General features: G+C 34.4%; 1 protein-coding gene across 2 annotated transcripts in view; it reads right to left on the bottom strand.

Annotated features, from left to right (window-relative positions):
• itgb1a (integrin, beta 1a) overlaps positions 1-11,708 on the bottom strand; it is a 48,235-nt gene extending 36,527 nt beyond the window's left edge. For both annotated transcript variants that reach the window (XM_056450192.1, XM_056450193.1), the window contains exon 1: positions 11,445-11,708. The gene's annotated coding sequence lies outside the window, so the exon portion shown is untranslated. The remainder of the gene's footprint in view (positions 1-11,444) is intronic.
• Positions 11,709-18,253: the final 6,545 nt, after the last annotated feature.

The raw sequence follows: 18,253 nt of genomic DNA, 5'->3' as shown, positions 1-18,253 counted from the left end.
TTTAATTCTTTTGTATTTATTTTTATTGTTTTGATGCATTTAGTCCCTTTTTTGCTTGTTCTTTTAATCCATTGTTACTTAATTTGTTTCTATGCAATTTTATCCAGTGTCTTCCTTGATGCAATAATATTCATGACCAATGAATTTACTACATTTAATTCAGTTTTATGTACAGTTTTTTTGGTATAGAGAATTGGTCCTGCCAGGAATGGGAATTTAACCATCCTCTGAATCCCCCCTCTGGTTCATATTCATATCTGATTCATATTCCACCGGCTCTGACCGTGGCTGATGCGTCGCTGGTTGTTTGTATGATTGAAGACCTATGAAAACGGTACAGTCACATGCTCATCCGTCACTTTTATTATTGGATCTGCTTCATTCACTATGATGGAAGGGTTGATTCAGAGGACAGACCTTATTCAGCTTATCCTATGGCTTAGCACTGTTGAGGTGTTGTATTTGAGACATTTGTCAGTTTTTTGTCCTCAAACTGCTCCTGTGTGTAGCACTGGTTTCCTACGCATCTCATCCACAGTCTTCTGTAGTGTTTTAATGTGATTTCAGACTGCCCTAGCATTGAATAGTATATATTGAATAGTCACAGTAAATTCACATTGGTTCTTAATAAATAAACTAACTGAATTTAAACACCTTGGGAAGTATATGCAGACAATAGGCAAGATCAGTAGAGGTGGTGTAGTACTGTTGATGTTAGCTTGTTTAAAAGATTACATTCAGAAAAGGGAAGCCATTATGCCCCCTTTTACAAGATGTAAAACAAGTCTCTGATGTTCCTAGTGTATGTAGTGAAGTTTCAGCTCAAAATACCACACAAATAATGCTTTATATCTGATATGGTCGCTTTAAATTCAAATGAGATTGTGCTCTTTTCAAAAGAGGGTGGAGCTACAAATGCCTGTGTGTCAGCATAGTGGCAGATAGTGGCAAAAACAAGACTAGTGTCTTATGCTAATGAGGGTGAGATGGTCACAAGTGGGCAGGGCTTTTCTCCTTTGATGACATGTACAAAGAGAAAATGTCAGTCAAAAGTGTTTCTGCTTATGAAGTGTGATTATAAAAAAGAAAAATAATCCATTTTTACCATTAGAAGCTTGTTATATTCACACAACTGTGTTATCTTGCATATAAGGTTTCCTTTAATGTTAACGAACAGACACTTATATAGTGATGTCGTTACAGGCGCAGCAGATCAGTCTCTTATAGATAAGAAGGTTTTTGGTAGTTTCGAGGAAATGAACAGCTTTATCTTAGATTTGTACTGGTCTCTTGGCGGGCCACATTTCATCCCGTAAAACAAAACTAAACAAGCAAGGGTGCAGTCAGCAGGTCATTATCACGAAATAAAGCCAACAGTGAGATCAAGACTGTGACATGAAATATATGCATGTCTTTTTTATCTTGAAACCCTACTAAATAGGATACAAGATGAAATTACAAACTAAAATAGCTGTGGGAATTGATTCATCTGGGAAGCTAAAACAACACATTTTCATTTATTTATTTAGACTAGCGTTTACAAAGCTAGAGACTGAACCACTGACTGAAAATACTGACCAGTTATTCAGCGTGATTTCATGTTTATTCACAAAGTCGTGTACTAATTTTGCACTGGCCTTGAAGAATACCAGTAAAACATGGGGTATTTACATATTAATTTACAGATGTACAATGAACTCTCAATTAATCTACGATTGAATAAATGTAATTAGAGAAAGTGATACTACAGACAAAAACATCCTAAAACTATACGCGTGTAGGATTTGCTGTCTTTTTTTAATAAACACAGCTGACCCATTGGAAGTTATTAATTAAATCATTAACTCAATTGATTTACCCACAAACGTGGATTCATTTAACACTGAACAAATGACTGCTACTTTAAACCAATCATTGAGTAAAAAACCTGATTTAATGTTTATTTATAAAATGTGGTTCTAGTTTTGCATTGATACAAAGAGTTCTCACACTGCTAGAAAGTCAAATATAATTATTTACCTATTACTTTACATATGTACAATGAACTCTCAATTAATTGATTAGGATTTGCTGTGTTTTTTAAACTTATTGAAAGTGATTAACTAAATCCTTTATTCAATTGATTTATCCACAACGGCTGATTCATTTAGAAACTTAACAAGTGACTGCTATTAAGAATCAATCATTGAGTAAAAAAACACAACAATTGTACTGGTCTAGCTTCGAAAGTTGAATGTTTGCCATTGGCAAAAAAGGAAGACAATATTGAAATATTCATTCATTCATTTTCCTTCAGCTTAGTCTCCATTTCAGAGGTCGCCACAGCGGAATGAACCGCCAACTATTCCAGAATGTTATATGTTACGCAATTCCCCTATAGCGCATGTGTTTGGACTGTGGGGGAACCCAGAGAAAACCCACGCCAACACTGGGAGAACATGCAAACTCCACACAGAAACGACAACTGGCCCAGCCGAGACTCAAAACAGCGACATTCTAGCTGTGAGGCCACAGTGCTAACTGCTGAGCCACCGTACCACCACAATATTGAATGTTAAGTTTTGTTCATTGATCTGTTGTATAACATCTGTGTTATCCACAATATCAATATCACATCTGCGATGGAGGTCAAGTGTTAATATTCATGAATTCATTTTCATTTGCTTGGTGACATATTTTACATCTTATAAATATAAAAACATGAATCCAAACAGGCATATTATTATTATTATATGGGATTCTGACTACAATCTAATACAAGGCTTAATCCTGCAGTCAATTCTCCTGAAACCTATTTTTGTTTATGTAATTCATAATGTCAGCTTGCACGTTAAAACAACAATTAGCAGAGTATAGTAGACAATAACTATCACCCAAAACATCCAATAAAGTATCCTCCAGGATTTTGCAAGTATCAGAAAAGGAAAACACAAGAACTGAAGTTTCGAAAAAAGATAATTTGCTCCCGCTTTATATTAAGGACCTCAACTAATATGTACTAACATTAAAATTAATAATTTATTTCAATTTACTTGTGGTGCAAATGTTTTTACATTGTACTTATGATTGATTAAATACATGCATGTAATTACATCTGTAATTAATTTCTGTAATTGCATCTTAAATTAACTGTTGACCATCCCTTACATCTTAACCCACCCTTAAACCTACCCATAACACCAAACCCATCCCTAACCTTATCCATATTCCACCTCAAGAGCAGCACAAGTGTTTATTTTTATTTCATTGTATTTATTTTTTTGATGCAAGTACATAGTAGTTAAGTCCACGAAATGTAAAGTGGGACAGATAATTTTAGTCCACACATATATATGTAAAAAAGTCCCTATTACGTAAATACACACAACACATAATACTGTACAAATATGAACTTATAAACTATCAGAACTGGCTGTATAATTAAATAAGCAAAGCAACAATCGTTGTTTTAAACAACAAGAACTTTCCAAGCACAAAACCTCTCTCTTTATTAGTCAATAACTGATTTCTTTTCAATGCAGCTACTTTAGACTGACCCGAGAGTGGTTTACATGAGGTCAACTGCATCAAGGTTTAGTGACTGCATAGTTTTTTCCTAGTGTTTTTTGACAGAAGATTAGGTACAGCTCTGCATTCCTACCACAGCTGTAACACCAGCTGTTCACCGTGTAGAATTGATTCAACACTTTCCCAAACTTCCAAAAGACCATAACAAATTAGTTCACGCTCATTGTAGAAGTATGAATAACGCTCCAGTACTTGAGATGATGAGTAATAAAACTTATTACACAGCTCTCTGGAATTAGGACTGCATGATATTAAGAAAAAAAATGACATTGTGATACACATTGGTATAATTTCAGCAGATGAAATGAATAGCTCTATTTGGAAAGAACTCAGTTTAGATTGATTAGGATGCTTTTGTAGGGAAGCACATCAGCATAAAATATAATAAACCAATCACAAGTATCAATAAATACAGCAACTGTTATGTTCACCAGCGATCGAGCAGTTGCAGATCGCTGGAGAACTACAACTCCCGACATCCACCTCACACACACACCTGTTCCATATCACTGATGATTGCACACAGTTGGAAGCTCAAAGACTGATTAGACAGACTATACAGACTGTTCACATTCTCATACACATTGCTGAGTCTTGTTCCCCTGTAACATTTCTAAGTGTTTTCCTTGCCTTGTCTTTCATGGTTTTTTAACTTTTCTTTGTTTATTGTTCATGTTGTCTTGTCGACTGTCCTGACCATTCGCCTGTTTTGCTGACTACGCTTTTGGATCACGCTGACATTACTGTTTGTTCCTGTTTGACCAATGCCTGCCTGACTATTCTCTTAATAAATCTGTACGTGGATCTTCAACTCCATTGCACCCCAACTCCTTGTGTTACAGTTACACAAAGTAGAGCACAAAGGGGTGATTACAAATAAAACAAACTAAATTTTACGTTGTCTGACAGTATTCAGGTAAACAAATCAAATAATCAAATGTAAAATAGCACTGTGCAGACTTCAGCATAAATATATACATAAATACAATTTAAATTTACATGCATAATAGAATTTCTTAATGCTTTAAACTGTCTTGAAACGCTCACACAGTCACATGCCTTAAAAACACATACAAGTGATAAACGGTTTGGTAGCTTTATGGTCAAACTTTGTAATTACTCCGCAGATTCGATGTGTTTCCATCTGTTGTAATCCACACATGACATTACAAATCCTGCGATGTGACTATTGCGAATGTGCACATTGCGATACCAAAGCTGAATCGATATATTGTGCAGCCCTATCTGGAATACTTGGTTCATTCACTTATTTTCCTTCAGCTTAGTCGCTTATTTACCAGGGATCGTCACAGCAGAATGAACTGTCAACTATTCCAGCATATGTTTTACGCAACGGATGCCCTTCCAGCAGCAACCCAGTACTGGAAAATGGAATAATTGTTTCCGATTGGTCAATCATGATATTCCAAGGTATGTTATTCCCTGATAACAACCTATTAATCTAATAACATCCAGGTACTGCGAATCATCTTGACCATTTAATATTTAATATAATTATATATTATATGGGTTTGTTTTTTCTGCTGAACACAAAAGAAGATATTTTGAGGAAAGCTGATTCCATTAGGAAAAACAAATACTATGGAAATCAATGGTTACAGGATTCCAGCTACTTTGAAATGATCTTCTTTTGTGATCAACAGACATATATAACTCTAAGATTTAAGATTTTACACAGTTCAAGGATTGTAAACAAGTGAAAGGTGAGTAAATGATGACAGAATGTTAATTTTTTTTGGTGAACTATCCCTTTAAGAACAAGACTTACTAGTATACTACTACAGCTCAGATGAAAGTTTTGTGTTTAATAGTTTAGTTTTGTGGCAGATAGTCTTGTAAGAGTAAGGTAATGTACATCTAGCTGATTATTTTTACCCTTCAATCTAACACAACAGCTGCTGATAAACCTGTGTGGCTTTATTCTGCGATAACAACCAGCTGGATGTACATTATCCCTTACTTAGTTATAACATATGTAAATAATTAGCATCTGCATTTTACTGCATTGGTCTTTTGCCTAAAATTTCTGGCAAACTAGTTTAGTTTTCTCCTTTAAAGCATGTACAACAACTTGTATATAAGATGTTCTTGTATAATACATCGCTTATAGTGGCTGAGAGAGAGCAGCTATACAATGCAGCATTGAACACCAGCCGTTGCAGGTCAATTTCAAGCTAATTTACTGTGTGACCTCCGCTGGCTCACATGAATACTGCTTACATTGTACACTGGCGAAGAAGGGCTCTTTCTCATTGGCTGATCGGTAAGAGTAATGAGACTCGAGATCAGACAGGAATGAATAGGAAACAGGGAGGAGACAAAAGGAGATCAGATTAGACGTCCTGTTTTCCAGACCAACATCAAACAAGACATATTAACAACACCACACATTCTGGACTCCTGCATCATGACATGAAATCAGCAGGGGGGTCAGTTTTAAAGCTGGTTTAAATCATTTAGAGAAAATAAATATATTTAAAATTCATTATAAGGTAAAATATAAACATTAGTGAATATTAAATAGCAATAATTCTCTAAAAGTCAAGTGTCTGGAAGGAAATAGAGAATGCATCCCCTTAATTTCATGGTCTTTTTTGCATGTTTTGTTGACTATAAGTTGCATTGCAACTACAAGTCATTTAATTATTAATATCTGCTGATTTTTTTCCAGACTATATATGAGGAGAGTACAAGTTATTGCAAGTATACCAACCTTAACTTTACATTCTACTTCTCTACACTGCAAAAAAATAAATAAATAATAATAATAATAACTTGGAGTTTTTGTCCTGTTTCTAATCCATATCAAAAACTCCTTACATAAATAAGCATTTTCTAGACAAGCAAACAATATTGTCTTGTTTTCAGAAATAATGAGTCAAAATTAAGTGAGTTTTTATCTTAAAATAAGTCAAATTATCTGCCACTGGAGTAAGTACAATAAACATGCATTAACTTTGAAACAAGCTTTTTTTGCTTACCCAATTGGCGGATTATTTTTGCTTGTTTAAAGGAAAAACTCACTTAATTTTGACTCATTTCTGAAAACAAGACATTCTGCTTTACCTGTCTAGAAAATGCCTCTTGGGTGTTTGGACTAGAAACAAGACAAAAACTCTATGGAAGATTAGTATTTTTGCAGTATAATGATATTTAGATGGCATGTAGCTGCAATGTAACTTCTTCAATCAACACAATTTGTTAAACAGACCATCAAATAATACCAAATATCCATTTACTTCATAGCATTAAGACAGGGAAGTTCCCCCAGCCATGCATGCTTCAAGATTTAGGTCTGACGGCTTCATTTTCTTATCATTTTCTTAAATAAAGGTATTGGTTTTGTTTTATTTTGCACACAAACTTATTTTCAAGGCTTAATAACATTATGGTTGAACCACTGATGACACATGGACTGTTTTGACTGTTTGTTTTTGGCCGTCTACGGAGGCTTTCGAATTTCTAAATGATCTTAATTTGTATTCAGAAGATGAACACATGTTTGTAATAGGCCTACCAATATTGGAAAATCTGGCATTGCAATATTTTGTTTCTCTGCAATACATGTTGCAATATGAATACAATTTCACCAGATATCTTGAATAGCTTTTTTGGAAAGAATTCATTAATATAGACTGACTTGAGATTATTCTAGGTGTGAATCAAGCATAAAATATAATAAACAATTTAAAAGGATAAACAAACACAACAGAGCAGAGAAAAAAAGTTTAATATATAGTGCTATAGGGCAGTATTTCCCAACCCTGTTCCTAAAGGCACACCAACAGTACACATTTTCAATCTCTCCCTAATCAAACACACCTGAATCAACTAACATTAGAACAGACTCCAAAACCTGTTAACGGGGCAGGTAAGGGAGACATCCAAAATATGTACTGCTGGTGTGCCTCCAGGAACAGAGTTGGGAAACACTGCTTTAGGGTTTTCTGGGGAGTCAAACAGTATTCAGATACACCAGGAGTGCTCAAACTCGGTCATGGAGGGCCGGTGTCCTGCATATTTTAGTTACAACGCCAATTAAGCACACCTGAACCAGCTAATCAAGCTCTTTGTAGGTATCCTAAAACCTTCATGCAAGTGTGTTAAAGGAAGAAGGAGCTAAACTATGCAGGACATCGTCCCTCCAGGACTGAGTTTGGACACCCCATAGGTACACAAACAATAATCAAATCAAAATAACACTGTATATTATTCATTGTATCAAGTTAAATTAAATAAACCTTTAATAAAGTTACGAATGATACAATTACTTGTGGCTGTATGCACAGTTACATGCAGATGATAAACGTTAAAATCCACAAATCTTGCTCTTTGGCTCTTGCTCAAATATAACGGCAACATATTTTCAACATCCTGCGATGTGATTATTGCAGACGCACACATTGCAATATCGATACGAAAACGATATATTGTGCAGCCCTAGTTTGTATGAAGTTGAGTAGTTAATGACAAGAGTTTATTTCTGGGTGAACTAACCCTTTTACTTAAAAAAAAAGGCCTTTCTTAATTAGAGGTTGTCTTGTTTCTAGATGAAAGAGGCACTTTCTTGACAAGTTAAAAATGGTCTTGCTTTCAGAAATCCTAAATTAAGAGTAAGTCAGGTTTATCAGCCGTGAGACTAATAAAATAATCTTTTTTCAAACTAAAAGCTGATTATTTTGCTTGATTTATGCAAAAACTCACTTAATTTTGACATTATTTCTAAAACAAGTAAAGAAAGTCCCTTGTTTTAAGAATCGTTATACATTTCAACTAGAAACAAGACAAAACCTCCAAGAATGTAATTTTCCGCAGTGATTGCATCATCCTGCACTAATACATCCAAAAGAATCAATCTAATAACTTTAGTTTCTGTCCAGCAGCTCTTGTAAAGGTTAAAGGTCATCGTACCATCAGCAAACAACCGATATAACCGAGCACATACACCGGATTTACTCCACCTTCACTGGAGTCTTACTTCCATTTAGCTGATTAAAAAAGCTCCTCTGCTGTCAGACACAAGGTTGCTCTAGGACAAAAGAGCGAGGCGTTCCTCTTCAGATTAAGAGGGGTACAAGGGTGTCACTGTATTCAATTAATCAATGCAGTCTGTTTCCTGGAGCATTGACGTTTCAAAGAACATCTGTACGCTTTAGGAAGCAGACTCGGTTTGCTCATGTTTGAGACACAACCATGAAAGGCTTTCTTTGCCTCTAATTATATATTTTCCATTTGTGTCCAATATGTGGGTCAAAGACAGAGAGTGTGTTTTAATCATCAAAACAATACAATTGTAATCCAGCTTTAGATTGTTTACACACTTGTATCCATGCATGCAATTTCAGAGCAAAAAAAGAGAGACTCTTATTATTACCATTATTTACAGAAGACTAAAATGTCATCAAGAGTAACAATAGACTACATGTCCAACTATCTCTTGTCATCATTTTATGACCAGTGTTGGGAACGTTCATTTAAAAGAGTAATTAGTTATAGTTACTTCTCACAACTGGGTTACATAACTATAAAAGTAACTAATTACCAGGGAAAGTCAATTTTGCGTTACTTAAAATAAAATTGAATTTGTCAAATGACTATAAAATAAATCTAAAACACTGTACACTAATCTACACGCCCTGAACACACAAACACAACCCAGACAATGAGAGGTCCTATGGCTGAGAGAGACGCTTCAGTGTTCTCAATTATAGTAACACGCATTTTATTGTCAGTAATGGTAACACTGTAGTAACGGGGGAAACGGAGACTCCTAATTACTCTTTACTAAAAAAATATCGCCGTTAGTTCCGCTGTTTTAATAGACCTTTTTCTTAGAGCGCAAAATTACCAACACAATCTCACGGCAATTCGTAACTTTTTTTAGTGGCTAATTCGTACGATCTAATTTGTACAATTTAGTACGATTTGCTCATCCTCCAGTGACGGTTGGGTTTAGAGGCGGGGTTAGGTGCCACGCCTCCTTTTTAAAATCGTACCATTTCGTACGACTGAACTCGTACGAATTCGTACGAATTAGCCACTAAACTGTCAAAACGTAAAATACCTACATTTTCTCATGAGATCAGGCTGAAATTACCCATTATGCTTTGCATGTATGCACAAGGAGGATGCTAAGAACTTCCGGTCAGCAGCTGGTGCGCATTAAGAGTCACATTCGGACAGCTTTGAAATGATAGTTTTAATCTATTTTACCTGCTTTTAACATCTTTGAACTAATACCTCTGTCGATCAGCACCACCTGCTGAACTGACTATTTTTGAAAATGCGATCTAATGGGATAGAAAGCCACTACTGTGAGGCATTTTCCCCTTGTTGTCAGACGGCATTCTGTGCCATTTAAATGGAGCCCCGTCATCGCTAAAGTCAACATTCGCTCTTTCTTTCAAATACATAACCAACCCAAACAAATGTTATTCTCCAAAATGTTTGACACACACACGTAACCTACTGTACTGTCCCACTGACACACTGATTGAAAGACTGGCACAAAGTGAAAATAGTGACATTTTGAAATGACAGAAAAACACAAACCATGGTAAATACACAATACAAACAAACTAAATGAAACATGACTGCTCCTGATTAGAATCAACATACAAATCAGCCAGAATAGTATCAATAATGTACTTTTCTTGGTAATTTTGATGATTAAATAACATGAAATATGAAGAGCTTGAAATAAATGCTACATTTTAATGTCAATTTGAATACAATATTATTGTTTTCCCCAATGCATTAGAATTTCTTTGACCAAAAACCAAAAAAGAATTATGATAATAATGACTTAATATTACAACACTCTATTTAAAGATCACAGCCTATAAGATTTGGCGATGTCACATCCTCATATGTATATTTTAGTAAGTACAGGTTAGAAAAGGTAAACTTGATATAAATATACTGGTTAGTCAGTTTATTTTAATGTATGATTCACAGTATTATCAAACCAACACTTTTAACTCAATGATCTACTTATTAGCTGCTTAATAATAAGGAAGGTATTTGTTGGGTTTAGGTATTAAGGATGTACAATAAGATCAAACTTTATAAGTGCTAATAAACAGGTCACATTTTAATAATAGGCTGGTTAATAAGCAGCAATTGGTGCGAACAGTACTTTAATGAGTTACTGAATGTCAGCAGAACTCTATTTCACCCATATTTCGACATTTCAGACTTTTTTATTGTTAATTTACATTTAATTCACATTTAATATGCTTTCTGTGCTATAAAAATGCTCCCAACACTAATCGATTAAGTAAACTGAATCAAAAATTTACGTGAACATAAAAACATTAAGTTGTCCCATAAAAAAACGTAAGAATTGTGTTATTTTAACTCATTTTAAATACGTAGTTTAAACAAGCAGCAAAGTCAATATTTTGAATGTGTGTGTATGTTAAATTAACTCAAACGTCAAATAACAGGACTGCTATTCTCCCTAGCAACAAGTGTAGATTTACTGTATATTGATATAGAAAACAGATGGAATGCAGAAAACTAAACACCCGAAGAAGTGACAATAAAAGCACGGATTTACTCCGTTTTGTGCTAGAAATCAGGACAACGACGTAAACTAGCACTGACGTGTCTGTGAGAAGCTTACGGGCTAACCAAACCGAAGAACAACATCTTTTTATAAACCACCCAAAATATCCGCGAGCCGGACCGTTACTCGAGCCACACAAGCAACTTTACCTCAGATTTCTGCCTTTATGTCACTCACATCTGCCTTAAACGCACTCCAGCGTTATTACAAACAAAAACCAACAAGAAACACCGAAAAACACAGCCATCTTTCATTCGAGGAACAGTATTTTTCGCGGTAACTTTACCTTTTTGGCTTTGATTACTAGTTTTCTCTCTTCACTTTCGAAGCCTCATCGGGTCTTTGTCAACGTGTATCCTTTAGTTTTCCTTTAACCCTCTGAGATCTTCCTTTAAATCCTCCAGACTGGACTTATCACACGGAGAAACCCATCCTGCGTCCGTCGGTGTGAAATTAAGTACTCCAGGTTATATTATCGTGTGTTTGTTCGCATTAGTGAAGAGCGGCTGGACGCGCACCACTGCGCTAGTGGAGTAGTGACGTCAGCGCGCAGACCCCGCCCCTAGAGAAAACACCGGACCACGTCATCATAATGCCTTTTGACGACACGAGTTAGAATTATTCATCGCACTTACCCGGTGAATACTCTCTTAGTAAGATATAAAAGGATGTTGATACTAATTGTTCATTTTGTAAGCAACACCCTGAGTCCCTATTTCACTTATTTTGGCAATGCAGTTCTTCTAATTCGCTTTGGAAAAGATTTGTCTCTTTTTGTAATTGAGAATGTTGATAAAAACTTTCTTACTATGGGAAAAACGTTTTGTTTGGTTATGTTAAATATAAAACAGAAGCTTTTCTTAATCTTATTTACAAAATTTTATATCCATAAATTAAAAATTTCAAACCTTTTTTTAAATAATTTGCTTACTGAAATGCAATATTACTTTGAAATGTCTAACTCTTTAACAAAAAAGGCTTTAAAAACAACTTAAATTTGTAAATGATATAATCATTCTTTATTGTGTGATGTATTTACCCCTTCTGTTTGTTTGTTGTTGTTTTCTTTTTTCAAAATGTTTTCTTTTTGTCTTTCCAGTTTCTTTATAATGTACCGTGATTGTATATTCTTACGTTTCGCATAATAATAAAAAAAGAACTGCTCAAGAGCATTAACAATTCTTATCAACAACAGGAGGTTTTAAAACATAACATTGTAGCCTACCCCAAATTAAAATATATAAAGTAATATGAAATATAGCAGTAATATCACATGTAAATTCTGTAAAAACTACATTAGTTCAGTTGGTATATATATATATATATATATACACACACATATACACAAAATAATTAACAAGTCATGTAAGTCAACAAGTCAAATAAGTCATGACAATTTAATTGATGCTAGTTTAATATATTAATATAAAGCTTCCTTTTTAATGACATACAAAAGCCGTTTAGGTATGTTTAATGTAATAAAATAACTTTAAGCTTAAATATTTAAATAAACTTTTTTAAATTATTTCCTTAAATTTAAATAGATTTAATTGAAGTTTTATGTTGGTATTTTGTTTATTATATCTATATATAGTTTGTAAATGACTTATTATGATACAGAATGATTAGTAAGACGTTTATTGGCAAAACACATGTATAATAATAAATTAATAAAATAGAAAATTAAATAAATTCATCAATAGTACTCACATATAAATAATTTGAGCATGACTTGTCAATGACTTGTTTACAAAAAGATTACATTAAAAAAAAGAGTCAAAATTGTGATTTGACTTTGGTTATTATTATATATTTTAGCTATTATTATAGAAATTGCTCAGTCCACTAAAACCTTAATAATGAGCACAATAGTTGTTTTATGTTGGTATTTTGTTTATTATTATTTTGTTTATCATTTGTTATTATGATACAGAAAATGTAGGCAATGTAAACATTTTATTGGCAAAACACATATATAATAATACAATAAACCAGAAAATACAATTATAAACAGAATATTTAGGGAATGTAAGCATTTTATTGGGAAAATATCTCTATATAGTAATAAAATATAAACCCATCAATGATGCATTTAACCAATTTAACCATGACTTGTCTAATTCCAACACTAAAATTATTACAGTAAAAAAAATATATATATATAAAACAATGACAAGCGATGTGCATAACTTCGGGGTAAACGTTTATTATTATTCAAATGACAGAAATTGCTCTTATACTCTTAATAATTCATTCATTTTCTTTGGGCTTAGTCCCTTTATTCTTCAGGGGTCGTCACAGCGGAATGAACCGCCAACTATCCCAGCATTAGTTTTACACAGCGGAGGGCCATCTAGCTGCAACCCAGTACTGGGAAACACCATACACACATTCACACACACTCATACATAATTATCAATTTAGTTGATCAATTCCCATAGAGCGCATGTGTTTATACTGTGGAGGAAACCATAGCACCCGGAGGAAACCCACACCAACACAAGAGAGCATGCAAACTCCACACAGAAACGCCAACTGACCAAGCTGGAACTCGAACCAGCGACCTTCTTGCTGTGAGGCCACAGTGCTAACCACTGAGCCACTGTGTCGCCCCTCCTAATAATTAATAAACCCTCATAATACACTGCCTCTTTTGGCTTAATAATGAGCACAATAGTTAACATTCAGAACTTTAGCTGTTGTTGTTTTTCGCAGCTGAGGCTCTCGTCAAGCCCACTTTCACAAGCTGCAGAAACAAGCAGTGATTGTGCACTACAACACACTCCTGAGAAACAAACAAAGACCCTATTTACACTTAACTGAGTACTTTAAAGCACCGCAGGTTCAAGAAATCACACCTAGAACACCTGAGGGCGACTGCAGGGCTTATAACAGTTAACTAAAACCTTTGCTGTTGTTAACTGATTCAAACAGACATATCCTGAAATAAATCCTCATTTAATGTGTTGGCTAGTTGGGAAGGAAATATTTCAATTTCCATTTAGTTTGAGTTGATGTATTAAAACAACTCAAATAAAACAATTAAAAACTATAGACCCATAAAAAAACAGCTAAAACAAAAGAAAATAACTAGCCATATACATTTGAAAACCTATGAAAATAAATGGTAATGCAACATGTATACAATCTTAGATGTCGCTGAGCTAATATGTTCATTATGCATATTTATTCCTGACATACGAGTAATAATAACAGCTAGGCCTGTCTCAATAATCAATATATGGACTTACAGCACAACACATGGACATGAGCTCAGTCATTTTTACTGATGCAATATATATCACCCATACATGAACACCAATTCTAGCAGCATTTGAGCTGGCTGTGCAACATCTCTATCAATTAGTCTCAGTGTTATTAAACACTATAGTATTTACTATAAATTACTGTAGTATATTCTCACGTGGGTGTCTGACAGCTGGAAGTATATCTGGTAGCAGATATCACAGCCTCTGTTACTCTTTACCTCGCACTTTTGTGTTAACATTTATTATCATTTATTTATTTAGGATATGCGTTTCACATCCTGACTCCAATGCCTCATTATTAAATAGCTAAAATGATTATAATTAAAAGAAATATTCTTAAGAATAAAATATGATGTGTTCTTTGGAAGAGTGCACTTGCATTGTGATGATATTATATTCATTCTGGCATTATATAATGACAGGCATTAACAATGACAGTCTTAAAATAACGATAATATTGTGTATCGCAATATATTTAGATGCAATTGTACAACAGAAAATAGATATCATGACAGGTCTAAGAACAGTGACTAAATTAGAAATTCCAATTATTATTAATAATTACTAATATATTAGCGCTACTGTTTTGAAACAGGGGCGACGCAGTGGGGCAGTAGGTAGTGCTGTCGCCTCGCAGCAAGAAGGTCGCTGGTTCAAGCCTCAGCTGGGTCAGTTGGCGTTTCTGTGGAGTTTGCATGTTCTCCCTGCGTTCGCGTGGGTTTCCTCTGGGTGCTCCAGTTTCCCCCACAGTCCAAAGACATGCGGTACAGGTGAATTGGGTAGACTAAATTGTCCGTAGTGTATGTGTGTGAATGAGTGTGTATGGATGTTTCCCAGAGATGGGTTGCAGCTGGAAGGGCATCCGCAGCGTAAAACAAATGCTGGTTCATTCCGCTGTGGCAACCCCAGATTAATAAAGGGACTAAGCCGAAAAAAAATGAACGAATGAATGTTTTGAAACATAGTTTTTTCTTTAGAAAGCAGATTCAGAATGTGACTTATGATAAAAAAAAACTAACACATTGCTTCTTTAAATTTAGATAAGCAACACAAAAACCAAACAAAACAAAAATCCTAAAGTAATTTATAGTAAATATTTTAGCGTTTTTGAACCATCCTATAGTAAAGTGCATTAGACAAGCATACTGTATGTATTATAGTGTAAACACTTTATTAATGACTGTTGCAGCATACTGTAGCACTAACTATAGTGAACTGATCAACTATAATAAATAATGTAGTGTACTTTAATTTTACTACAGTAAACTGTGGCGTATTGTAGTATAATATACCCTATAGTTGTAGAAAACTGCAGTATTGGCTCATTTGTTTATACTAATCTAGTCATTGTGTTCCCATGACAATTATAGAATAGCCACAACAGATCAGTTACTATAGTTGTTGTGTTACCATAGCAACTGTAGAATCGCCACAACAGATCGATTACTATAGTTGTTGTGTTCCCATAGCAACTGTAGAATCACCACAACAGATTAATTACTATAATTGTTGTGTTCCCATAGCAACTGTAGAATCACCACAACCGATTAATTACTATAATTGTTGTGTTACCATAGCAACTGTAGAATCACCACAACAGATCAATCACTATAGTCGTGGTGCTACCATAGCAACTGCAGAATGACCACATACTATTAAAGTATTACTGTAGCATGGTTTAAAACACTACAGTATTATTAGCTATAAATGATTCTATATTTTTGCATGTGGAAAAATACCTTTAAATTAAGTATAAGGTTCCTAAGTATAACTTTTCACGGGAAAAGAAGAAGTGAAAAGTCAAAAAAGAGAGAAGTGACACAGTAGTAGATTCTGAGAAGCATATTTAACGATAGTGAGAGTATTGGGTGGATGCATTACAGAGAAGAATGAGGGGAAAGATCCTGAATTATGTGCAGAAAACAGACCCAGAACGTCTGGGTTGCTATGATTACATAAGCACCAGAGAAAGAGACGCCCAAAAGAGGCGATGCAGCTTTCACAACCAGATCCTCTCTTAATACTCACACATTTTACACTGGAAACTGAGCAGCTTGTGCTTTAAAATAAAAAAATGCATCGTAATGGAAGTTTTTTGGACTCATCGCTATTCATTTATATATATATATATATATATATATATATATATATATATATATATATATATATATATATATATATCAAACTCTCAGCCATATTTGCTCGTTTAGCATCAGTGGGATCTTACTAAACTAACTAAACTTATATTATTTTCAAAAAGTCCATAATAATGCTTTAAAATCAAGATTAAAGAGCTCTAAAGGGATGGTTCACACAAAAATAAAAAGTACTCAGCATTTAGGCTGGCCCTCAATAGATTTCAGACCTTTATATATATCAAACAGGATGAGCAAATGATGAAAGAATATATACATTTTTTGGTGAAGTGTCCTTTCATTCGTGTAGTTAGTTGTAATTGTTATTATAAAGACAACACTGCCCTCTTGTGGTCACTGATGTGTGTTACAAGCTCATGAACAGCATAGTATAATAATGCTCAAACTGGCAGATCATCGGGAATAAAAATGATGGGAATGAGAAGATATTGATGATGATAACAAGAGATTCAGTGTACATATTATATGACAATAGTCGCAATTTACATATAGCAAGACACAAATAAAGGCCATTCACAATATTCCTACAAATTAAATGAATACCAAAGCTGTAATTTACACCACTTTAAACCTGCATTCACATTTACCTAATGTCATTTCTGTTGAAATCTGAATGTTTTATATTTAAATGCATGTGAAATGACACATTAGTAAGCGCCTGCTGAACAGCGCCCTCTGCTGTCCTGAATGCGGAATAAGGCTACGCTTTACAATATTTTCCCTATAATACTTTACAGTTTAATTTAACATAATTCTTCACAATGTACATTCTGTAACTAATTTTCAAAACATTATCATTTATTTTTAAACCGCAATTTTAGTGTCCTAGCTTGTTTTTTTAAGCGTACAACAGCATGTATGACTTTAAGGTATCATATATTTTATTTGGCAGTGATGTCTAATTGTATTTGAGTGTTAAGGAATTTATACGTTCAACCATGTATCGTAGCCACATTCATATCAATCTAAACAACACTATGTGGTAGTAAATAACGTTTTCTGTATCCCTTTACAAAACATACAAACAAAAACTCACATTTGCATAGATGTACACACATTTTAGAGTCTATGAGTTTATTACAAGTTGGTTTTATATTCGCTCATTAGTTCATTTTTGAACAGTGACACAGTCCCCATATTATTAATCACACTACTTTTAACATTGGGTCTGAAATCGCATGTTAACATGACTCCAAACAACATTAACACCATTTCATTGATTGTGAACGACGTTGTACCTTGTTAGTCATTGGCTAATAATACGATTTCCCTATTTGGAATTTGCAAACAATACTTTTCTGGAATTATATTATGAAGGAGAAAGTCCAAATGTGCACATGTAAACCAACTTTACCCCAATCCAATAGCGCTGTATTAACCATGTCAGGCCAGTATTCGGCGCTGTACCTTCATAGTAAACAGTAACGTTACCTGTAGGAAACTGAAGACATGTCGTCGGCGGTTTGGCGTTGGTGTACGTCTTGAAATTGCCGCTTCTGTAAAATGAGCCTCCGCTGTTGGTTGTGATGTGAAGTAAATCCACACTTTGCTGATAAATCGTTAGCAAACGCTCGAGCAACAACGATACTAGCGTGTACTCCGCCATTGCTGTGTGTTCTTCTTCTTTGTTTACTGACAGTTCAGTACTCTCTAAGAGTACTATCGCCACC

This window comes from Danio aesculapii, chromosome 24 (assembly GCF_903798145.1).
Source record: "Danio aesculapii chromosome 24, fDanAes4.1, whole genome shotgun sequence".
Classification (NCBI taxonomy): domain Eukaryota; kingdom Metazoa; phylum Chordata; class Actinopteri; order Cypriniformes; family Danionidae; genus Danio; species Danio aesculapii.
Note: the sequence above shows the minus strand (reverse complement) of the source record. Positions and strands in the feature narration are given on the sequence as shown.